The sequence below is a fragment of the Vanacampus margaritifer genome, chromosome 15 (assembly GCF_051991255.1).
Source record: "Vanacampus margaritifer isolate UIUO_Vmar chromosome 15, RoL_Vmar_1.0, whole genome shotgun sequence".
In the NCBI taxonomy this organism is placed as follows: Eukaryota; Metazoa; Chordata; class Actinopteri; order Syngnathiformes; family Syngnathidae; genus Vanacampus; species Vanacampus margaritifer.
The window spans coordinates 5,593,329-5,616,316 of NC_135446.1; the positions used below are offsets into that span (position 1 = coordinate 5,593,329).

General features: G+C 41.9%; 1 protein-coding gene across 2 annotated transcripts in view; it reads right to left on the reverse strand.

Annotated features, from left to right (window-relative positions):
- The window catches only part of pparaa (peroxisome proliferator-activated receptor alpha a), a 35,946-nt gene extending 13,860 nt beyond the window's left edge, over positions 1 to 22,086 (reverse strand). The window contains exons 1-4 of one of the 2 annotated variants that reach the window (XM_077545132.1): positions 21,720 to 22,086; positions 18,592 to 18,640; positions 10,545 to 10,629; positions 1,106 to 4,529 (exon numbers count right to left, since the gene is read on the reverse strand). The gene's annotated coding sequence lies outside the window, so the exon portion shown is untranslated. The remainder of the gene's footprint in view (positions 1 to 1,105; positions 4,530 to 10,544; positions 10,630 to 18,591; positions 18,641 to 21,719) is intronic. The other variant, XM_077545133.1, reaches the window with a different exon arrangement.
- Between the last annotated feature and the right edge of the window lie 902 nt (positions 22,087 to 22,988).

Genomic DNA, 22,988 nt, shown 5'->3' on the forward strand with positions numbered 1-22,988 from the left:
GGAGGAGTGTGTCACACTTTCACTTGGCTCTCACCTTACAGCCGAGGATCAGGTAACAATTGTCCAAGCTTCAGGCTTTCACCAGACACTCCGCAGACAGAAAAGGAGATACTGTATACTACACGCACTGTATCATACTGGCAGCCGTTTCCAAACAAAATAGTGATATAATGTAGCTCTCGCATTGGATCTTGACATCGTGCTGTGCCGGTAGTTAGATAGTTTCAGGCTACTGTGATGTGAGGCAGCAATTTTGCTAAGTGACTCAGTGCGCTCAATACTAACCACTAAAAAAAACAAAAAAACACTTCACTTAACCCAGGGGGGCTCAAGTTTGGTCCTCAAGAGCCCCTATCCAGCTTCTTTTTCATGTTTCTCTCCACTAACACAACTAATTCATGATCAGGATCGTTATCAGGCTTTTGCAAAGCTTGCTGATTAGCTAATCATTAGATTCAGCTGTGCTGCAGGAGGGAAACATGGAAAACAGGCTGGATAGGGGCTCTCGAGGCACCGAATTTGAGCACCCCTGACTTAACCCATAAATGCCATAGCAGTACTACTGAATGCCCAGGCCTATAAAGTGTGCAGAAGCCCTGACTCAGCACATGTTAACACGGGACCACAGTTCACATAAAATAAAAACTCTTACTTCTGGCTTTTTTTATGCTGCTATCATCAAAGTCTGCCTGGGTTTGGATCGGGGATCCAAAATAAAGGGTGAGAAGCCAAACGCACAAGTATTGTGCCTGCAATAAAATAAACGTTACTAATGAGAGAAGAAAATCAGTCCCCTGTTTGGGGAGCGCACCATAAACTGCAAAGCGGCATTAAGCTGTCACGAAGGATTGCTTGCAACCATTTGAGATTAAGCATTGCACTGGGTTCAGTTGCTCAAGGCCGCCAGCAGGGGTCCTCCCAAGCATGTGAGGCCCAAGCCGAGGCATCCGTGACAATGAGGCCTTTGTGCAGTTCCGGGTGCCAGCCGGTGTGCCCTCGTGTACGGTTTCCCCGCTAATCTTCATTTGACCTTTAAGCCCGCAGCTTTGCTTCCCTCTTTTTCCCTGTGCTGCTTTCATTTGAGGGGATGAGCTCAGGGACGTACCGATTTGGAGGACTCGACACACAACAACATGCTCGAGGAGCTTCTAACGGGTCCGGTCGTGTTTGGCGGATTCGTAGCGAAGCGGGATTCTTCAGGGTTCTGAAAGAGGAAACCGGATTGGCGCCAGACAGATGAGATTCGACCGCATGGTGGCGCAGAGCTAATCACATTATTCATTTAAAAGGATATTCAATGAAAAAAGTTTGGGGGAAAACAACTAACCTTGAAGTTGAGGTTTGTCCAGGAAATACACTCAGCCTGCAAATGAAAGAGAACAAGTGAGCTACATGTGGTCATAATGGCACACGCACACGCGCACGCGCACACACACACACACGCACGCACACACACACACACACACACACACACACACACACACACACACACACACACACACACACACACACACACACACACACACACACACACACACACACACACACACACACACACACACACACACACACACACACACACACACACACACACAGTAAGGTGTCCATGGAGCCCATTTAGTCATAAAGCAGCTCCTTGAGTGTATCATTTAATGGCTGATGCAGCATAATGTCCGAGTGATCACATCTCAAGAATACTGGCTACTCATTTTCAACTACATTCAACACGATGTCATCACTGACTGGCAATAAACTACAATGTTAATGGATAATATCTGATTAAGAAGCACAGACTCACTTTGTGGCTTTAAAATTTTGTGGCTTTAAAAAAAACTTTTTTTCCTTTAAAATTGTTTCTAATTATAGTTGCGAAAAATATAATGCAAAAATGACTTGGTATATTACTACAAAACAAAAAGTGCAAATAGACAAACAATGTATTCACTAAGGCAGCAAATAAAGTGGGATCATTTGAATTAAACACACACACACACAAACACACACAAACAATCAAAGTAAATACTGTCTAATAAATAGTAACGACATTTAAAAAAAAAAAGAAAAAGTAAAACAAAAATACACCGTAGTCTTGAATTAAATAATCTTATAAATTTTAAAAAAAGAACAACCACAAAGCTATTACAGCTGCAGTATTACAAAACAAATCTTACCCCATTTACCGGTTTAAAAAAAAATTCTGTTTTTAGTTTAGATGTATTTCTATACAATAATATACACATACACATGCACGCATGCACACAAGCGCGCACGCACGCACACAGGTTAAATTCAAAGCAAAAACACGAATACAGTATTTTATACATAATGGAAAACTACAGCGGCAATTCATTTAAATGCAATTTGTTGGACCTGAAAAACCAAAAAGGTCACAATACACACACACACACACATACATACACACACACACACACACACACACACACACTGAGGCTTTCTCACCCCATTAAGACAAACAAATCTTGTGAGCCCAAAAGACAAAGTGTGTATTTAATATAAAAGAAGAGATAAATATGACGCTAGCTTTAATTAGAATTTTGCATGCTCAACATGGCCGAACTTGTAAGTGTGTGTGTTTCTCCATTTGACTCCAATGCACCTGTGTGTGTTTTAAGTAAGACAGTGGCCATCTGTATGTGGCCCATTGTGCGTGTGAATGCTCCGAGGAGGAGGCTGTGCCCTGCACTCCTTGCGAGAGGCGTGGGAACCCCATTCATCTGGCCAGCCGGGGCGTCATTGTGGGGTGCACACCATCAAATGGGTCTGGCTGTTTGCACGCACTGGGTGTTTGTGTATGTGCACATGCGCCTGTGTATTTCCCTCACTTTCAATTAATATGGATATGTCAACATTTAAAAAATGATTTCATTTTTGAAAATAAAACAGTGATTTATTATTTGCAAAATTCTGTTTTAGACCTTTTCAATTTAATTGTCGTCACCCCCCGAGAATTTTTTGAAAATGAAATTCACAGCCTTTAATGCCATTTATGGAGGTAATTATATGACATTGACATGTTATGTCATTTCCCTCAGTGATTAAAATACATGCAAATGCGCATTTTATCCCCACATGTCGTAAAGAACGGCAAAATAGTGCAATAAACATGTTTAAAAAAAAAAATATATATATATATATATATATATATATATATATATATACACACATATATACATACTTGTAAATCATACGTGGACAGTAAAATAATGTCAAAGCAGAATGAAAGATATGTGTGAGTGTGTGTGTGCGAGTGGCGTGCCTCATGCATTCAGCATTTTCCGAAGGGAGGGGTTCAGACGTATCAAGCACAAATGTAACTTTTTTGGTTTCCTGTCGGGCCGACAGAGATGCCGGCGCTCAGTGTAGCGAGTGGCAGATGAGAAGTAGGTAGTAGGTGTGATGGCTCGATGTATCAGTGATGACTCACACTGCCTCCACTTCTATCTTGTCATCACTGTCCATTCTCTATGTGCTTTCTAGAGGGCTACCACACAACCAACGTCTAAAGGCTCATTTAAAAATGTATATGCATGGGATGTACAGATAGATACTGGCTGCGGTTAATAAAAAAATAAAAAACACACCCACGCATACATGCAATTTTTGTCTTTTTTTTTAAAAGTGGTTGTAATGCTAATGCTAATATTACAACAAACATTTCTAAAATGTGTACAAACCTTCTGGTTAAACGGCACACCCATTTTAAGGTAGTCTGACTTACATAAATGTTTAAAGAAATTGTAAAAAAGCAAAATAATGGAACTTAGTGCAAAAGATAAAAGATGAGTGCGTGCATGTTTTAAGATAAAAAAATAAAATAAAATAATTTGCCTCTCAGGCTTGTCGAAGCTTTATAAAGCTATGTGTGGCCACGTGTCACTGATGACCCTTTTTTTTTTTTTTAATATTCAGCCTTCTATTGGGAATCAGAACCGCCAGACACATTCCAGGTTTGAATGCGGCAACTCAATATAGTTGTTAATCTCTTTTGGATCAATGAAAAAGGAGAAGTGAGGGTGAAAAAGCAGCAGAGACAGAGCGTTATGGTGTGGCTTGGCCTTGTGCAGCAGGCCCTGCCTGGACCCGGGCCCAGCACTCCTCTGCTTCCTGTAACCTCATCTCTTTTCTACACATCAAATGTGCGGCTTCAACTGAAAGTCATGATGCTCCGGAATGGAAATTAGCTCGATTTGGTCTCAAGTCTTGTAGCTAATGCCCTTTTTGCCCCTGGGTCACCCCTCCGAACTAGTCAAGTAGCAAACGGACGCCCAGACGCGAGAATTGGATCAAACAAAGCATTCATTCTCTTTCTACTTTTCACACTTTTGCACATAAAAAGCCTCCACATATGTGCATGAAGCTTCATTTGCTCACACACACTCGAACATCCACACCCACACACACACTCTTACACTCTGACTTACCCAGTGAGGTTTGACTGCGAGAGATCTCTGCCGTTCACTGCGGTGGATGTCTGGCTCACCACATTGCAGCGTGTTTGCATATCCGCTCTGTGTACAAGAGGCAGAGAAGCAAGTTGGATTCAGTCAAGAGTGTGCCAACGAACACCCCGTCCGGACCACCGCAAAAGTAGAGGTGTGCCCATCTGTTGGACCCCCTGTCTGGTTTGTGCCCCCTCGCTCTGCCCACCTTGGACCAAACCTGGCTAAAAGCAATTCCGATATTCACAAGAGAAGAGGATCTCCCTCGCTCTCTCCCCTGTCTGTCACCTTCAAGTCCGAGACTGTCAGGGCCCGCCACAATGGGGGAGGCCATGTGCTTTCCCATGGAGTCGCGTGTTCCTCCCGTCTGGCAGTTAACGAGGCTTTGAATGAGGAATGTTAGCAAACAGAGCCGCTGCATGTCGGCTGAATGCTAAGCCGGGCAACCAGTCAGATTGCAGTACCGGCCCGGGCATATGAATAATGCAAAGGGAGCAGAGGAGGCGAAGCTCCTCCCTCGTGCTGCTCCTGCCCGAGCCCGACGCCACACCGCGCTGCCCTCCTCCTTCACACCCCCCCCCCCCCCCACACACACACTCTTTGCTCCAAACTCAAATGCCTTCACGGGAGCACAGCAAGGAGGAAAGGCGATTCGGGAGCTCAGCAGAAACTCGTTCAAATCGACTGAAGCAAAGTCGTGAGCGCGGACAACGGTTGACCCGCGGACGCACACACCCATCAGTCGCTCAAACATGCTACTTTTTCTTCCCCTTGGAATCATCTCGCTCCTTTATGGCTTTTTGTGCCTTTTGTTTAGAATTGGCACCTGTCCCAGAAAAAAGCCTGGTCGGCCGCTCCGCCCTCCTGCTCTGCTTTCACTGGAGACTGCCCACAAGCGAGACAGAGGAGGAGAAAGAGAGAGAGACATGCAAACACACACAGAAAGAGCGAGAGAGAGAGAGAGGGTGGGGCAGAACACCCCGAAAAAAGGGAGAGGTCGAGAGATGGGAGAGGAAGGTGGAGGGTAGATAAGAGCAGGGGAAATTATTTGACAAAAATCGACGGCAGGCCCCCTAAAAAAACACAGAGAACACGACAAAAATAGCGACCACAGTTTGAGTGTCTGAAGAATACAAAAATGTCTTCCGTGCAGAATTATCGGAGGAAAGCAAGCCACTTGTTGCTTGGTAGTATCGCGCCGAAGCAGGCACAGGGTTAAAATCCTGGGACCGCGAGTAGTAAAATATCCCTCCCTCTTTTGGCACCGAGGGGAGGGCCCGCCTGTAGAAATAGCACAGCGGAGCGTTTTTTTCCCCCTTCGCTCTCTCTCAGGGCTGCTGCGTCCTAGTCTACCCTCTCGCATGTGGCTGGGACCCAGGCAGAAAAGAGGAGAAGGGCGATGGATAGAAAAAGAAGCAAGAGCCTGGGGGGGGCACAGAATATGAGGGAGGGGGGAGTCGGGGTTAGAGCTGTGAGTGGAGGAGAACAGGCTCAGCTGATGATGAAACGTGTGGGAGTGGGTACACACTACGCGTTTCATCACCGGTTCGGTGCAATACTTTCAACAGGGGGAGGGCTATGTGTGAGAGTATTCTAGTATAAGCACTCATGTATGATTAGGCTAATAAATCTAACATATCAGTAACATGCCTTGCAAAATGAGAAACTCCAAAACTCCAAGTGTGTACATTTGAGACCATCAAGACCATGTAGGAGGCTAGCAACATCAAACTACCCAACAGGAAGTGGCAGCCAATCACAACTGCAGTCTTGACTCAAAATCATTTTTTTGTCTTTCCGCCACAAACATGTTAAGGACTTGTTGTTGTTGACAGAAAATGGGGTCTGATATGGCCGCCATGACAGGACCAGCCAGCTTTCCCTCGCCAGAAGCGAGTGGGCGCATTCTGCGTGCGAATGAGGGAAGAAATGTCGGGATGACAAAATAGACTCTCGCGCCACCCCCAACTTGGTGACTAGCCGATTCTAGCTCAAACTCTTCAAGCAATAAATTCAGGCCATGCGCGTCGAGCGTCAGGTCTTTGTGTGTTTTGCGCTAAATAACACCCCTGCTATCTTTGTCTGTCACCTGTCTTGAACACCTCTGCAGCCTCAGCCAAGGTCATCCGCGCCATGTCCACTTTCCACCCACCGTTCCCCTCCAAACCTCCTTTCAGCAGCCAAAATGCTGTAATGACCTTTAGCGCTTTGCTCCAGATTCCACTACTGTAAAACAAAACCAAAAAAACTTCCTCTTTCGGTCGCCGGTCCCCTCCCCTTCAGTCTCTCTTTCCCAAAAGGAGCCCACAACTCAGCACTGACAAAATTTTCCTCTACTCAATGTTGCACAAAAGATTCGGCTTGTGGGAGGGGAAGGAAAAAGTGTCCAGAAACACGAAACATCATGTAACACAGCTAGTTGCTGCTCTTGATTTTCATGCGTACAGTAACTCATCAAATATAGGGAAACCAAAGCACATACGCTTCTTCAAAGTGTCAGTCTGTGCTAGCTCCTTGCAAAGAACACTGATTAATGTCACAAACAATACAAAACACGCACGTGAATGCAACTCTAAGCTTTCCACAATCTCAAAATGAAGAATTCAGGCCCCTTGTATTTTGCAGAGTGCTGTGCTATCTTCTCACTCACTTACTCACTCACTCACTCACACACACTGTAAATACGGGTGATAGAAAATCTGGCGACTCGGGAGGCAAGCAAAGCTTCTTTGTGGAGACACATGTTCACTCATGATGAGAAAAACACAAACGGTCACTAGTTTGAAACCTGCTGACGTCATATCTCGCCACGTTTGCTCAACCAATAGCAATCAGCATGAAATGCCACCACGGCCGGGTGCCGAAATCAAACAATAGCTTACCAAAATGCATTTATCAGCATTTTTGCAAAGACTATCATCATCGCCCCCGCCCCTTCACCGATCAAGATGGTGTTCCTGTCAGTTGTTTACAGTTTAACGTGGCAGGAATTCCAAAAACTTGGTGGAGCCTGTTCCTCCGCCGTACGTCACCGAGGGTTCACCCGAGGATACGGCTCTGGCTTTGGCTCGGATGCAACTTTTCACACTGTAGCCTCTGCGCGGGCCTCGCACCCCCCTACCGCTGCAGCCTGCGTAACGCTAACATTGATGACGCTCCACTATTAACAGCTTTGCTTTGTGACAACTCGGTGAGCCGGTGCTAACGTAGCGTCTCAATGAGATTGTAAAGAATTGAATTTTTCATTTTACAAATCATGCCGCATCCATCATCAATAACAACACAATTATATGATCACTTTTACAGAATATAGCAAGCAAATGGCATTCAGCACGCAAATTTAACATTAGACACTATTTAAAATTAAGTTCATTATCAAATTTCACAACTATAAAGCTAGCTAATATCTAATGACAGTGATTCGGTTCAAGGTTGTGGCCTATTTTGAAGATATAATTATGACAAAAGTGTAAAATTAGGGCTGGGTTGATATGGCCTTTAAACAAAACCTCAATTTATTTTACCAATTTCACTATTTTTGATTCTTATCTCATTTACATGGAAAAAAAATAGACAATAACCTTTATAAAAACAAGTTTAGGCCTTTGTTTTTTTCCCCTTCTGGGACTTGCTTTTTTCCTCCTGATACTATACTATATTTTTTTATGCCAGTTTTTTTTTTTCAACCAGCATAATAAATTATTTTAATGTTAAAATTTTTGTTTTTTGCAAAAGAAATTCCTTTCTGTCAAATGTAAAGCAACCAAATTGCCAACTTGGTAAGATGACCGTGATTTTCTAAACTTAAAAGGTTACTAAAGGAGTTATATTGTAAAATATAGCAAGACTTGTGCTTTTCTAAACTAGCACCTCCATTTGTAGCCGTTTTGTTAGTGTGGACCTGACCAATAAAAACGAATGAATTGCTCGAATGTGATCAATTCCTATGATCCCCATGATTCCATATGCTCCCTGCGCTTGGCGGCGGGACAGCGTGGCGGCCCCGGCTCCGTCTACAAGGTGGTCCGTGTCGGGGCCCCTCGGCAGCACGCGCCGCGACAACTTCTCCATTACAAGTATGACCTCGAAGGTCAGCCTGTGAAGGGTTTTGAACAAAGGGCACGACCCCGGGGTCAGAAGTGGAATGGCAGGGGCAGGCCCGGGGCCCCCAATGCAAAGAGAGCGTGCCGTTTGCTTTGAAAGGTAAGGATCGCTAACACGGAGGCCTAATAAGGATTAAGAGGCCGTGTCTCCTTTGGGATGTCACTCGGGGGCCTCATACATCAGTCTCTATTAACCTCTGTGACCTTCAGCGGCCACTATCGGGCTCCAGGTCACACGCGCTCACGCCGCAAAGCCGTAACGTTCCCTGCGACCTCTTGGTCATAACACTGACAAATTGTTTTAGGAGTTTAAAGGAGGCCCACTAGGATCCACTCCCTGGAGGTTTACCTGTTAAGGCAAGTTTTCCACTTGTTCATAAGGTTGGCATTGGTGGAGAAAAAGTCAAATTGTCTGGGATAAATCAAAAAGGCAGACATGTCCTAATAAAACGCCCTAAAAAGATATAAAAATAAGACATGAGTAAGAGTTTTCCTCGTTTTAATACAAGCCAGGCCCAAGTTGAGAGAAAACTTTGATTAAAGCAGCTGAGCTCCCACAGAGTCAGAAGCACAAAATGGAGGACACGAACAGACAACATGGCGGCCTGAGTGACGAAGCCCCTCTCACACCATTTTGAATTTGCCTCATCAAGTATCAACAACAACATGTGCAACACAAATAGAAATAAAATTAAAAATAATGTAAAAAAAACATCATTAGAGGAATATGGCAAATCAAAGGGCAAAAATTTGAATTTCTTCAGTCACTCTGTAACCAAACTGAAATTAATTAAAGCTACAAAGTACATGTGCCAATTTGATATTGTATTTCTGTTACTACATGATTATATTAGATTGCCCGAATAACATAATAATAATAATAATAATAATAATAATAATGTGGAAGTATAAATTAGCAAGAAAAATCGGCAATATATTAATAGAGGCAGCAGATTTAAATACACAAACAAGAAAAATTGCACGTCACAGTACTGCATTAATATACATGGCTAAAACTCTCATCTTGAATTATTTGTTCTTTTTTATTAAATACATATATTTAAAAAATGATTAATTTGGTCAGTGATCAGTTAAAAGTTTTTTTTTTTTTTAACTGTTTTCAATTACCCATAACCTAAAATGTAAATTTGATTAGAGGTTTGGAAAAGAATAAAGTAATTATTTTCGAAGAATAAAATGCAAATTACAGTTTCCATTTAGGATTTTCTTGTAAAACACCCTCTTAATTATAATAGTGTGTGTTTTGCATTTTGCTGCTGTATAATTTGAGAGAAATGTTTTAACTTTTGACACAAACCATCTAATTAGTCAACTAAATTCTCTCAACAATTTTGAAAGGTTTACAGAGCCAAATTGCTCAATAATATAGCACACAGTTGGTCTGGAAAAGAAGACAAACTTTAAGTGGATGAAAATATCAATACTTTTCTTGGAGCCTTTGCTATTAAAGACACGTTGGGAAAAATTTACAATTCACGGTTACAAATGTATACCTACAATTGGTTTTGAATTTTTCAGTATTGTTGAAATGAGCGCATTACTTTACTAAATCATGAAGTCACTCACTCACCTCGGGGAAAGCGAACCTCTCCCTGCGGCAGGCGAGACGAGAGCCCGGCAAAGTTTGGAAAAAGGGAGACAGGGACGCAGGGCCTGTGCTTGCTAGGAACAAGGGTCCTTTAGTAGCTTATAAAAATGCAGAATGGGCTATAAATCCTCGCAGCTCGTCCCTTTTTTTGCAGCTCTGCCCTCGTTTAAGAAAGGGCAGTGCTTTAGAGGAATCGTCATCCTACTTTTTAACCATGAGACTCCCCCTCTCCTTTTGACAACTCTTTCAATGTAGATATTCAATTCAATTCAGATTATTACATGAATATGTATCCAGGGAGGCCAGACTGATCTTGCCTGTTTTCTCCCGTGTAATTAAAACGATGAGTGCAAAAAGTAAACGAAGACTCACGCTGCATCTTGATGGAGTCCATCCAAATATGCTGCAATGCTGGAGCACAAAAGTTTCCTGCACGGCAAGTCAAGTGCTCTCAAGTCTGTAACAAACAATAACACGACTCTTCAGAGCAAAAAGGCAATTTGAAAAAGGACAACTTCAAATATAAAGCTTAAACACCCCCTTTCCAATACAAGCTTTAAAGCGCAGGTAACCTACTGCACACATTTCAAGAGCTTTGGTTTTGTCGACCTTATCCGAGCCGGTGTGAGAGCTTCTGGTACACTCAGGGTGTGGTGCGTCTTCTAAAATGGATTCGGACCTGCTGTTGGTTCTAGCTCGATGCCACGTCACAGCGCTGGCCGGAACGGGGCCTGCGTGACCTAGCTCGGCCCAGATTGCAGCCCTGCGCACCCCAGCCCCCATTGGGATCATAAACCCACACGAGAACGGTGGCGCAGGAGCGAGCCATGTTAAATCTATGCCGCAAATGAGACACGCGTTGCTCTGTTCTTCCTGCAAAGTGACAGCTTGTTCGTATTATCCGGCCATGGAGTTTTTGTATCTAAATGAGATTTATTTGGTTTCATATCGCGCATGGAGTCATCTGGATTAGGCAGAAACACACAGCTCATCAATATGACAATATGAAACCTGCAGAATCAGTTTATGCGCAACAGTTCCCACTTCAGATGACAATTGAGAACTTTTGCCATTGCATTTTTCATGTGGGTTGCTTTGAAAAATAACAGCCTGGGGAACAGAAATCGTTTGTGGATGTATATTCTATTTTAGGAAGCAAATTAAAAAATGAAGCGTGCTAGTAAGATACGTGGGATGTTAAGCTTTTAATTTGATTTGTTTAACACATTTGTAGGACTCCGATCATTTGAAACTATAATGATGTACATTTGTCCATTAAAAAATAAAACCTATTTTTATAAAATGTGGAAAACACGCTGCAACATCTAGAAATTAATACTGCTAGACAAAGTTTAAATCTGAATATCTTTTTCATGTGAAAATAATGAACACAACATTTTTTGGTTAATTTGTGTTCCCTGGTACAGCTATTCAAGCCTGACCTCGATATTATCCCTAAAGTTTAAAATGTGATCCGCATCCAGTTGATGAAACAAGACCCTTTTATTTTTCTTGTAATAAACAATGGAAGGAACAAAAAAAAAATTCCATCGGCATGATTTAGCTAACTTATCAAATTTGATTTGAAACATTTTCTTGTGGATGATCCCTCCACCTGAAAGTGACGCTTCTTCTAAAGTGAAGGTGCTGTCTGCAGCAGCGTGCAGGCAGGCAAGAGTAAACAGTGGAAGAGAGACGCTGGCTCTCAGGGGTTAAGATGCTAGCGGTCATGTGCCTGTCGGCTGCAACAAAAGCCTGCCTATGTCGGGTGCATACAGATGGAGCGAGATCCTTTGTGCGCGCCGTCTCACACGTCGCAGCCACAGAGTTGCCAGGTCTGGCTCTCGGGGCCCTGGCTGCGGGCCTGCCTGGCCAGCAGCTTGCGGCACCTGAAGCGGGGCTCGCACATCGCTATTCTTTGCAGTACATCTCCAAAGAGAATAGAGCGCTGGTCTGCCGGCCTGGCTGGCTGTCTTAGATCAGCATAAGACGGGGAGGACTGAAAGTTCACTGTGCTCTTCAGGCAAAAAAAAAAAAAAAGATGAGTAACTCACCTAATACTGTGTTGCTATAGCCAATCAGCATGTTTTAATAGTCTATGTTGTGTCAAACGGATCCTTCAATACAAGCTGTATGAAATTCTACAATATTAACACTCATTCAGTACATTTGAGTGTGCCTAATGAATTGGTTTCACAATAACTGAAACAAATGAATCTACAATAATGCAGTGTATCGAATGTTTTCAAACTAAATAATTAAAACATAAAACCCAGCATAATACTATTATTCACGCAACAAAAGTAGTTTATATTTGATTTGTCTAGTCAACCTAATGCTTGCTTTTATACTTGCACTAATTTTGTTGATATTTAAGTGTGTGTGTGTGTGTGTGTGTGTGTGTGTGTGTGTGTGTGTGTGTGTGTGTGACTTAACCCTTCATCTCTGCACTGTGGTACAGCTCATGGAGAGACATTTTCAATTCTATGTGTCTGTCTAGCACGTTACTGCAAAATTGATAATAATCTCATACACATCTTCAATTCAAATAAACAAAGATTAGTTTGTTTTTTTCCTCCCACATTAAAGCAAACAACACAAATGAAATTTCACTGTGAGAATTCCCAACTATGTGCCATGTCGATTTTATTATTTATTTTTTGCAAGTAATTACATGTCAGTTATTCCAAAAGAGGAACACGAGCTTTATGGAAGTTTTTGTGCAATGCTTCTGGCCTGACAGCCGACGCTGCACATTTGAACAGAATGATCACTCGTGAGAGCTCAAGTGAATGCTGTTATTATCACACAGTCGATGGCAGGTGGGCGGAGGCCGTTTTACTTGAGAACCGCTCAACAAGGTGGCCGGCCATCGCGTAGACGAAGCGTTTGACATTTTAAAAGTACCGAGACACCCTGCTGCCCCGAGTGAACTTGAAACCCACATCAAGTGGCTAGAAAGCCTCGGGTGGACCTGCACTATTTCAAGAGCAATGGCTTAATGTGTGCAATAAGTACCCTTCAGGAAAATATTACAAATAATCATGGAGTCATTGCAAAGAATACATTTCCACAATTATTTTTAGGACTGTGAAAGCCCCATGTGAGCCACAGAAGCAGCAGATGCTATACACGGGAGAGAAAATAAGAACATTAAAGTCCATACTGGCTCCCTTTCTAAAAGTCACAACAAATACACGCTCTCTCTCGATATTCCTCTCAAATATGCCTGCTGGCAAAAAAGCAACTGTTAGCAACGTCAGAAGCAATGTTTGCTACCTCACGCTCAAATTAGCAAGCTGGTGTTTTACCAAGATGTGAAAATATTTGGATGGAACCTTCAGAACAATAATACTGGTAATTACATGTACAAGAAAGTGTGCTGACAGTTGGGGAGTTTTCGCCCATATTGCGATGATGAGAAAAACTGTCCTTTTAAGACTGATCACATTCCCACAGGAAATTAGTTTTTTTTGTGTAAGATATAAATCCTTTTTTTCAGTCGAATGATGAAATTTAAAGTCCAAACAATGTAGTATTATTGCAGAATACATAATACATAATACAGAATACATCTGCAGGACAAGAGTTAGCTGTTAAAAATATTTATTTAATTGAAAATGATCGACACACACAACCATTGTAATCCCCCAGAACTAAAATGATACTAAATATATACAGTACGTAAAAAAAGGGTGGAAAAGAAGAAAACTGCTTTGGCAGACTTAGAAAAAGTTTCTACAATCCCTAAGGAATTTTACAAGAAGTTGAAGCCTGATTCTAAACTAACATATCGCAATAGTACAAAACGTAAAACCTCCATCTAATCTTTGTGAATGAAGGCCACAGAGAATACAAGTCAAAATCTTTCAAGCAAAGTGTTACTGCAGTCACACTGATCTTGCAATCACAGTCACAGCAAGGGCGGTGAGGCGTAATTAGCACCCACATATCGCTGTGTATTGTTTTACAACTTTTATTACGAGTGTAAAGAGTCGGTGATCAGAATGTCTGTGCTGTCTTTAACACAAGCATGCACAAAGTCCAAAATTAACACCTGGACAAATGTGGGTGGATTTTGCGCTTGGCCAATAAATCCGACTAGGCAATGTGTGGTGTGCCACATCGGCAGGGGGTATTTTGTGCCACAATAGTAAACTATGCTGACTTTCTATAATGTTACTTTATTGGAAACCGGCTTCTCTTCTGGTGACTTACCAAAGATTATTTTTACTAGACATTTTAGGGCACACAAACACGTCTGAAAAATTGTGAATATAATAAAAGAGAATGCAAAGAAATAAACTAATGAATAGGTTTGTCCCCATCTGTTCATTGATTTGAACATGATTGGCTGAAAAAGGCCCACATTATTTTTCAAAGTTCAAAGAGTGACAAAATGATCCTGAGGTGCAAATATATTGTCAAGCAGAATAGCCATAGCTTAGTTTTATATTACACAATGCTAATTTTCTGGTTGCTGATAGAAAAAATCCACATCCATGCAATCATGTATGTACTGTAGATATGTGCCTTATAGGAGGGTAGCCAAGTGAGTGACATGAATGGTTGGACCAAAGGAGACGGCATGTGGACCTTGTGGGTACAAGTTGTGACCTACAGCAGCCCTTTTTCTATTTTGTGTTTTGCCTAATTCAAAACGTCTACAAGTACATCGGCGATTGTAGCTCACCTTGCCCACATGTTGTACGTTTAGCCACCCGACCTCTCAACATTTACAGCCACAGATGAACAGCTGCAGAACGATCTGCATATGTCATCACTCAAACACTTCAACGTTCATAGCAAGGTGGGCCAATTGAGATTTCCTTGGGAAAACGGGCAAAATTAGAGAAGCGCTTGCTGTGCCACACAGTTCCTGTGCAGGGTCGTGGCCAGCTGCATTGACTTAGAACTCACATACGTGTTTGTGGTCTGTGGGGCGAAGCTGGAGCAGAGAGAACATGCAGACTCCACACAGAAAGGCTGAACTGTTCAAAATTGGAATTAAAGTAGCAGCGACTGTGGTGTGTCATGCTGCACAGTGTACTACTTCGGACTGCTACCACTACTGCTCGCCGTTATGTCCAACTGAAATAGACGAGAGGGGCGGACGGAGAGAGCGAGAGACAGGAAAAAAAAGGTACCCCCGGTGCGTTCGTTTTTTGCCACTGGGAGTCCCTATTGACCTGTTAAACCTTTGTGACAGGAACAAATGCAAATGGCGCCGACGTGTTCACACACAGTACTAAAGGCCCATTCAAATGAGGCCCCGGGTCACAATGCCGCAGTGGCCGAGCACTCGCTGAATGCTGGGCAACCCCCCCCCCCCCCCGGTTGGTCCCAGCAAGGGGGAGAGATGATTTCGACCAAGGAAGGCACAGTTCATTTTAGCTGCGTGGTGCACAGCAAGCATACACTCCTTTAGGTCTAAATCCCGGCCATTTATTATTACCTTGCAACGGGTCCTATTTGGAGAATATTTACAAACTAAACTCGAACAAGATACCAAGTGTGTCCCAAAGGTGCATATTACATCCTTCTATTGAAACAGCTTGGAATTCAGTCCATGGAATATTGAATAGAAAATTAGGAGGAAATAACACTGGAAGGGTACATAAGAATATGACGGGAGGTAAAGTAGAGATAAGGAAGACCAGCCTCCCTCTTGAATTAAACATCCAAACAGCTCTAATAAAAGGCAACAAATAATCCCAAAGTGCACAGTTTGGTTTGATCAAGTCACATCAAGATGCATTGAAAAGGATCAATCTAAAAAAAAAAAGATTAAGGGCTTTCCAAGCCAATTAAACAGAAAAACTAGTTGACATTGTCTTGCTTCTTTTTAGTTATCAGAGAGAAAATGGGATGCAATGGCAGTACAGTTACTGTCTCCTACAGTGTACGGCACATTAGCCTCCTGGGAGGGCTATCTGGTTCCGCCTCTTCTCCACAAAATAGCTGATAAGAGCCTGAGGATGTCTCTTTCCAGCACATCTGGATAACACTTGATCCCTGCAGTGGACTGCCAAGAAGATCGTTCTATCAAATCTTGGTCCAAATGTAGGAAGGTGGGGGGTAATGTTGAACATATTTCAATAATGTCTGATAAATCAATTTGGCACTAAACATTAAGATGCAGCTTCTCCAAGTGGCTCGAAATATTTTCTTTGTTTGATGTCTTCTTAGTCTGTGAGTTGGATTTCAACAGAAAGGAATAAATACCCCATCATTAGTGTGAACAGTCTTCATGTATACTGTTAATGAATTTCTGATTTAGGATTTTTGGGCAGAGACATTGTGTGATTTTTCCTTCAGGAAAGAGTAGGAATTATTATTTTTTTAAATCCATAAAAATGCTAGCGCAGTTGAACATTTAAATACTGACACAAGTAAAGCAAAATCCAAATAAAATAAAAGGAATCAGTGAAGATGCAAGAAAGAATTGTGGTAATAAGCTGGTTCGGTCTTGTTACTATCAATTAATCAATACTGTCACAAATTACATAAACGTATCCAACCGTGTTATTTTCTCTTGGCTGGCCTTGCACTTAATACGTGCCTCCCTCAGAAATTTGCCTTTCATTTTCCATGCAAACCCAATCCAGTGTCAGATGCACATAACCCAGTAACTTGCTTGTTCGAGATGCTTCTGATTATGTTTTTAAGGTGTGCAGTTGTTCCTCAGTCTTCACTTTGGACAGCTTGAATCCTCTAATTTCAGCTGGCTATTTTTCCCCTCACACTAAACACAACAGAAAGGTGATTACGGGTCTGGAGTCCGAGGACCGACTTGGCAGAATTACCACTTCTGATCGACTAGGTCTGCTGAATATTTTGAATGTTTTAAGTTGTGCCCAAACACTCATCTTGGCAATCGAGATCCTGTTTTCGTGAATAATTTTTTTTTTTCTGTTTGTAATTCATCATTTAGGTCAAACTTTTTTCTTTGTTCATCTAGTTATTATCTTACTTGCACTTGGGAGACTGAAAGATGTATATATTTATATGTATTCTTTTCAAATTGAAGTATTACGTTTGCACACGACAAAAAGAAAACTGCATAAATGCAAGCCGATCAAGAATTTTTTTAAATGAATACTATCTGCTGAAATTATACTACATTTGATTGTTGACTGTGAGTATAATACAGCAGGATGCATTGTTGAAGCCGCTGGGTCACAACGTAAAAAAATTCACCCTTCAAAGCATATTTGAAGGCAATAGAGAATTGTTCCAAAAGTTGTTTTCCAACTTTTCTTGCTGGATGGGGGGATCATGTGTGCAGGGGGTCATGAGGAAAAAAGTATCTCTCTGATTTTAGCCAGCTGGAACATGAAAAACATTTTTTAGCTCCTCCGCCCATCCCTTTTCTGTCAAAAGCATTTCCTGCAGCAAAGCCTTCCGAAAAATATTTAACAAGTCCTGTGTTAATATGTGTAACAATGTCATTTAATTAATTATTATATATATATATAATTAATTAATTAAGCGCTCAAAACCACATTTTTAAACTGCGTCAAGTCCACGACAGCGACGTCATGTCTGAAATCATGAAGGCAATCGGACGTCATATTGTTCTCAACGCCTTCATGGAGGAAAATGAAAATGACACATCAGCACGCTGGCGTTTTATTCTTAAGAGTGTTGTTAAAAAGCACCAAGTATGTCAAAATGATGTGTTCTGCCATAGTGAGACATTAGTTTAATCATATATGGCTATTATTATTACTGGTTTCTATCTTGGTTTCTTTCTGCTTATTTATCACACATGAAGGTAGTGCCAAATAATTTTGAAAAATAGTCTTGTGGTAATTGCGACCCCCCCCCCCCCCCCTCAAAAATATGATTGCATACGCAATTACATTTTCAAGGTCCTTTTTCCATGTATTTTTTAACAGACACAGGAAATTAATTAATCTATAATACAATAAATTATCAAATTTATTATACATAAATGTTTCATGCTAGGCTTACGCAAAAATAAAAGCAAATGAACCATGAATTAATAGAAAAAGAAAGTTGACTTCTAGTAACCTTGACAAAATTCTACCAAACAAGTGTGGCATAAACCTCATTCCTGATTACAACAAGAATGTAAATAAAGCTGTGGCTTCATCACTTCAACTTTTTCACGTTTCATTAAACAAGTATGTCAACATGTGGAATGCAATTTTTAAGAACTGAACTTACCTAGCCACTAAAATAAAGTCAACCGACTGACCGAGATAAAACAATTTTTTTCCCCCTACAAACTGCAGCCGTTGCGACGTGAATATTGTATTGTACTGCATTGCAATGTTGATTTGAATTTGATTACTTGTTCAGCCCTACTTTAAGATGTGCTCGATTTTGCTTCAAATTGATGACTCAAAACAAGACATTTTGCAGATTAGGTTTAGGATGAAGAGGAACTTACCAGTCGTCGGGTGTCCTGCTCTCAAGGGTGCTTGTGGCCTCCGGTGGCCCTGCAGCAAACACATGAAACAGACGTGAGCACAAAAATCCAACAAGTGAGGAACACCGACGTGGATTTTAAAGCGAGGCAAACGAGTGGCACACAGAATGTGGGTGCAAGCTGAGCACACAACGTTCTTGCTGGAACATGTCAGTGTTGTCTGGCACCGGACCACATTGCTGCTTTTTGTCAACTTTTTTTTTTCTTTTTTAAAAACACAGACCTATTTTAAAAAATATTGAATTTGTAATATTTTCAGATTTTACATACACAACATCAAATAACACAAAATGAAATGTTTTTTTAATTATTGCTTTATTATCTATGTTAAATACTGTACTGTAGTGTAGTACACATCAACTAAGTGTAATGTTGTAATAAGGGCCCTTTTTCCTCTGGTCTTGCGGTCAAAACAATCAAGGGCTGGAAAATGACACAGCATTTTTCTATTCTATTTCAAGTGAATTGTGTTCCCAAAAAAACATGTATTTTGGAATGTTGTGCTGTACTGTGGTATGTCCAGTTTAGTCTTGACAACAATGATCTTCTTGAGGTTGAGAATGCATCGTTCCATACTTACTGTTCAAATATGCAACGTGTTAGTTCTCTAATTGACTGTTCGATACTTGCTTCAGTTGCTCTGATGTGATTTCATATTTTCCATTGAACCTCACTGGAGTTACCCCTTAAAATCGGACCGTTCCATCAGCTTCCATCCTCATATCGAGACGATGGATGCAAACACCATTTATCTAGCTCTTCAGTATTGCTCTGAGTGGAAACTGACTTTAATATTTTATCCGGTGCTTACGCTCAAAGCGGTTTATCTGCTATTTATAGCGATGGGAATGCAGCAATTTGTTCTCTCCATGCTATCACTGATTGAAGGCATAGAGGGACTCTTCACTGGCCTTAATAAAGCCACTGGCATGCTTTCTTCATGCCTCTGAGCATGCCAAGCAGCCAGTTTCTTTGCGCTCATGTTTAAAGTAAACCGGAAGGACCTGCACTGCTCGCCACAGAGGTCTGCTTCATTTGCTTGTTCGTCTCCCCTTTCCTCTCCCCTCCCCATCTTCTCACAGGACTCCTGAACTCTGCATAAACCTGCACATTCCCTGCTGAACGCCGCCGTCTCTCCTGCGAGACGGTAACTAGAACTGAAAATGGGTGCAGAAAAGGAGACAATCGGCAGCGAAGTGCGAGAAGGACCGATTGCAGAACACTGAATCAATGCAAAAAGCCTGCTCGTCTCGCTCTCTTCCCCCCCCACCCCAGTGTCTTTTTTGCCACTATTTTCTCCCTCTCCTCTCTTCCGTCCGTGTCTTTCGCTCTCAAATGATTCACAGTGGAAAGAAAAGGCCTTTTCCTTGTCCTCGGTTGAACTCCACATCAGCTTCCTGTTCGAAAGGCAAAGAGGAAACACCCAGAGCAACACGCGCATGCGCACACAAACACACACAGAGCGAGGCCTTCACTCACTGGTGGATTCTTTGCTGCCGGAGAAATTAGGTCAAGCACTTAAGTACCCTGCACTGAGATGAACGCAGATTTAAAACGGCAAGTGTTTGGTCAGGACAGCAAAGGCATGCACACACATTCATAAAATCAAAGTTGACAAACATCCATCTGTGTCAGAACACAAGATGGCAATTGAATACATAAAAGTGCGCCTAAAATGCACCTCAAATGACCTCACTGGGGACATCAGAAACTATTTCACGGCAATATCAACTGTGTTCGCAAAAAAAAAAAAAATCCCCCGAACTTTGTCCTTTGGCCTGATATACCCTTAAAGGAACAACACGCCACATTGCCAAGCACATCCAATCAACTCTCCATAGAGGGGAGGGTTTGAAGAGTCTAATCTCGCCATCTCGGCGCTCAATCAATTGCGCGAAATATGACGGCGCGAAGGGGATGGAGGGATGGCGAACCTGAGCAAAATCCCTGGATTCCAGGCCTCTTCTTGTACAGCCATGTTGGCCACGCAAGAGCTGTGAGCTAGGTAAAATCAGACTGCCAGTTTTCATTCCACAGCCATGTGCTTGCCCCCATGTGTGCCACTGAGAAATGAACTCTCGGGTCCATTGTCGCGCCACCTGTGTCGCTGCTCCATTTTCTCAAAGGCACAATGACATTTTTTCCTGTTTATAGCAGCGAGTTCGCTTTGTAAACATGCAACGTCAGGGTATTTATATATCACATGAGAGAGTGTGGGTGCCCCAAACGAGCTTTCCCTGCTTCCATTGAAAGAGTGAGTCGCCTAATCTTTTTCTTGGCAATCCCAGGTGCATGGAACTAGTGCATCGAAAAACTGCACTGAAAAGTATGCAATGAATGTTGCAAAGATTTAAGTGGGTGACATCAGCCACAGCAATGTGTCAACAAGCTTTAAAGGGAAAATTGCACAATTGTGCTTTGATTTTTTTCTCTCCAGATAAAATGTGACAAAGCAATCTTTTATGTTTATTTTATAACCTTAACTGTCCTTTTAACTGTAAAAATAAATAAATCATCACAACTCACTCCCACTAGGATCAATATTATTATATTTTTTGGACTTTGTGTTAGGTTCGGAATGAATTAAACCAGCCCACGCAGGCCTTTTAACCATTAAAAAAAAAAAATCACATCCAGCCACAGCTGTGTAAGCCCATCTCACGTTTCATTGAATTAATTTTCATCAAAAACTTCTCATTGGAGGAAACCACAGTGACACATCAGGGGAAACCAAACGCCTGGACCATATGTGACCATAGGTTAATCGTGGGTCATGACTTTTGTCGTTTTAAGCACTTTTTCTAGTCACCTCCTACCAGCGCCTCGCCTGACAAGTTCCCCCTGCGCGGAGGTGCTTATGAGCCGCAACCCGGTCGAGCTTGCTTCCAGTGGACAACAAAGGGCAGGATTCGACGTGTGCCAGTCGTAACTCGGGCACGCCACGATACCCTTAAAAGCCTCTAATTTTGCGATTAGCGTGTTGAACTACAGATGGTCCGGCAGCCACCTGCGGTAATTTACGAGCACGTCTTGTATTCGACATTACAAAATAAACAACCAGGAAGAGAGTGAATGCAAAAAAAACATACCCAAATGTGTCACGTTCAAGTCCAACGTTCTCGAATACTCGTCGGGCTAACAACAAAGACACGTTCTAGCCAGCGAAGGAGGTGGGGAAAGTGTCCGTGTTCGGAGACGGCAGTCGGGTAATGGTGACGCTGCTCTCCGCTCCCTCCTCCCCCGGCCACGGCTGCTCGGTTCAGCGGGGACACGGCGCGTCCTGTGCCCGCCGCTCAAGCAGATGCGTCAAGTTCAGCTGAGGTGAAACTGCAGCCCGTTACACAAGCAGCCCCCCGCTCCTCCATCGAAGCCCGCTTGTTTCAATGTCTGTTAAAGAGAAAGAAGAGTGGAGAGGAGGGGGTATAAAAAAGTGAAAAGACACTTGACGTTGTAAATGCAGCAAAAAGTAGGCTGCGTTGAGATGATTATTGAGGGCAGCCTCACACCCCCTCCTTTTTGCCCCTTCCGCGAATAGAAAAAAGCACTATTTGATATTGCCTGATGCCAGCTTTGTGCAAAAAATAGCAATTAAAAGCTTAGTTTGACGGGAAAATAAGCGAAAATGTGAAGTGGATTTTAAAAATACAATACGATATTCTAATCGTTTTTTTTTTAGGTTGCCTTTTTTTTTTTTAGAGGCACTTTGGTCAACTTCATGGCAAACAGTTTGTTTAAAGAGGATAACGCACGTTATAATAACATTTCAACATAATTAATCAGAACATATGCGTGTGTAGGACTTAGTTGGTTATAAAGACACTAATGCATTAAATCTAACATTTTTTAATTGTTAGTTACTGAGCTTGGTTCGGCTATTTAGCTTCGAAAAGACATTAAAAGTGGCTTCCCACACGTCTGTAAAACCGTGTTAATTAGCTCCACGAGCTTCATAAAAAGATGGCAAATATTTAATTAACTCTCAGTTTACTTACACAAATACACAATAAAAGTTATTAAACTACAAATATGCTCATCAAAATCAGCCAAAATGTCATTTTAGATATAACGTAATCCTCTTATGTCGTGGGTCCTAATTGAGGCAGTCATAATGAGATTGACCTGATGATGTTTTTCTTTTTCTTTTTTAAAGTGAACTAGACATTTTTCTATCTCAGTCAAATAAACTGTACATATGACAACCGTTTTAAAAATACACTTATGAACAATGACTCATAATATTTGGAAAGGATATATATTTTTTGCCACCATAACAATCAGGCATGATACAGGTTATTAAAAAAAAAAACAGGGAAGCAAACTTTACGTATTTCCAAGGGCCCCTTGCAGAATATGAATTC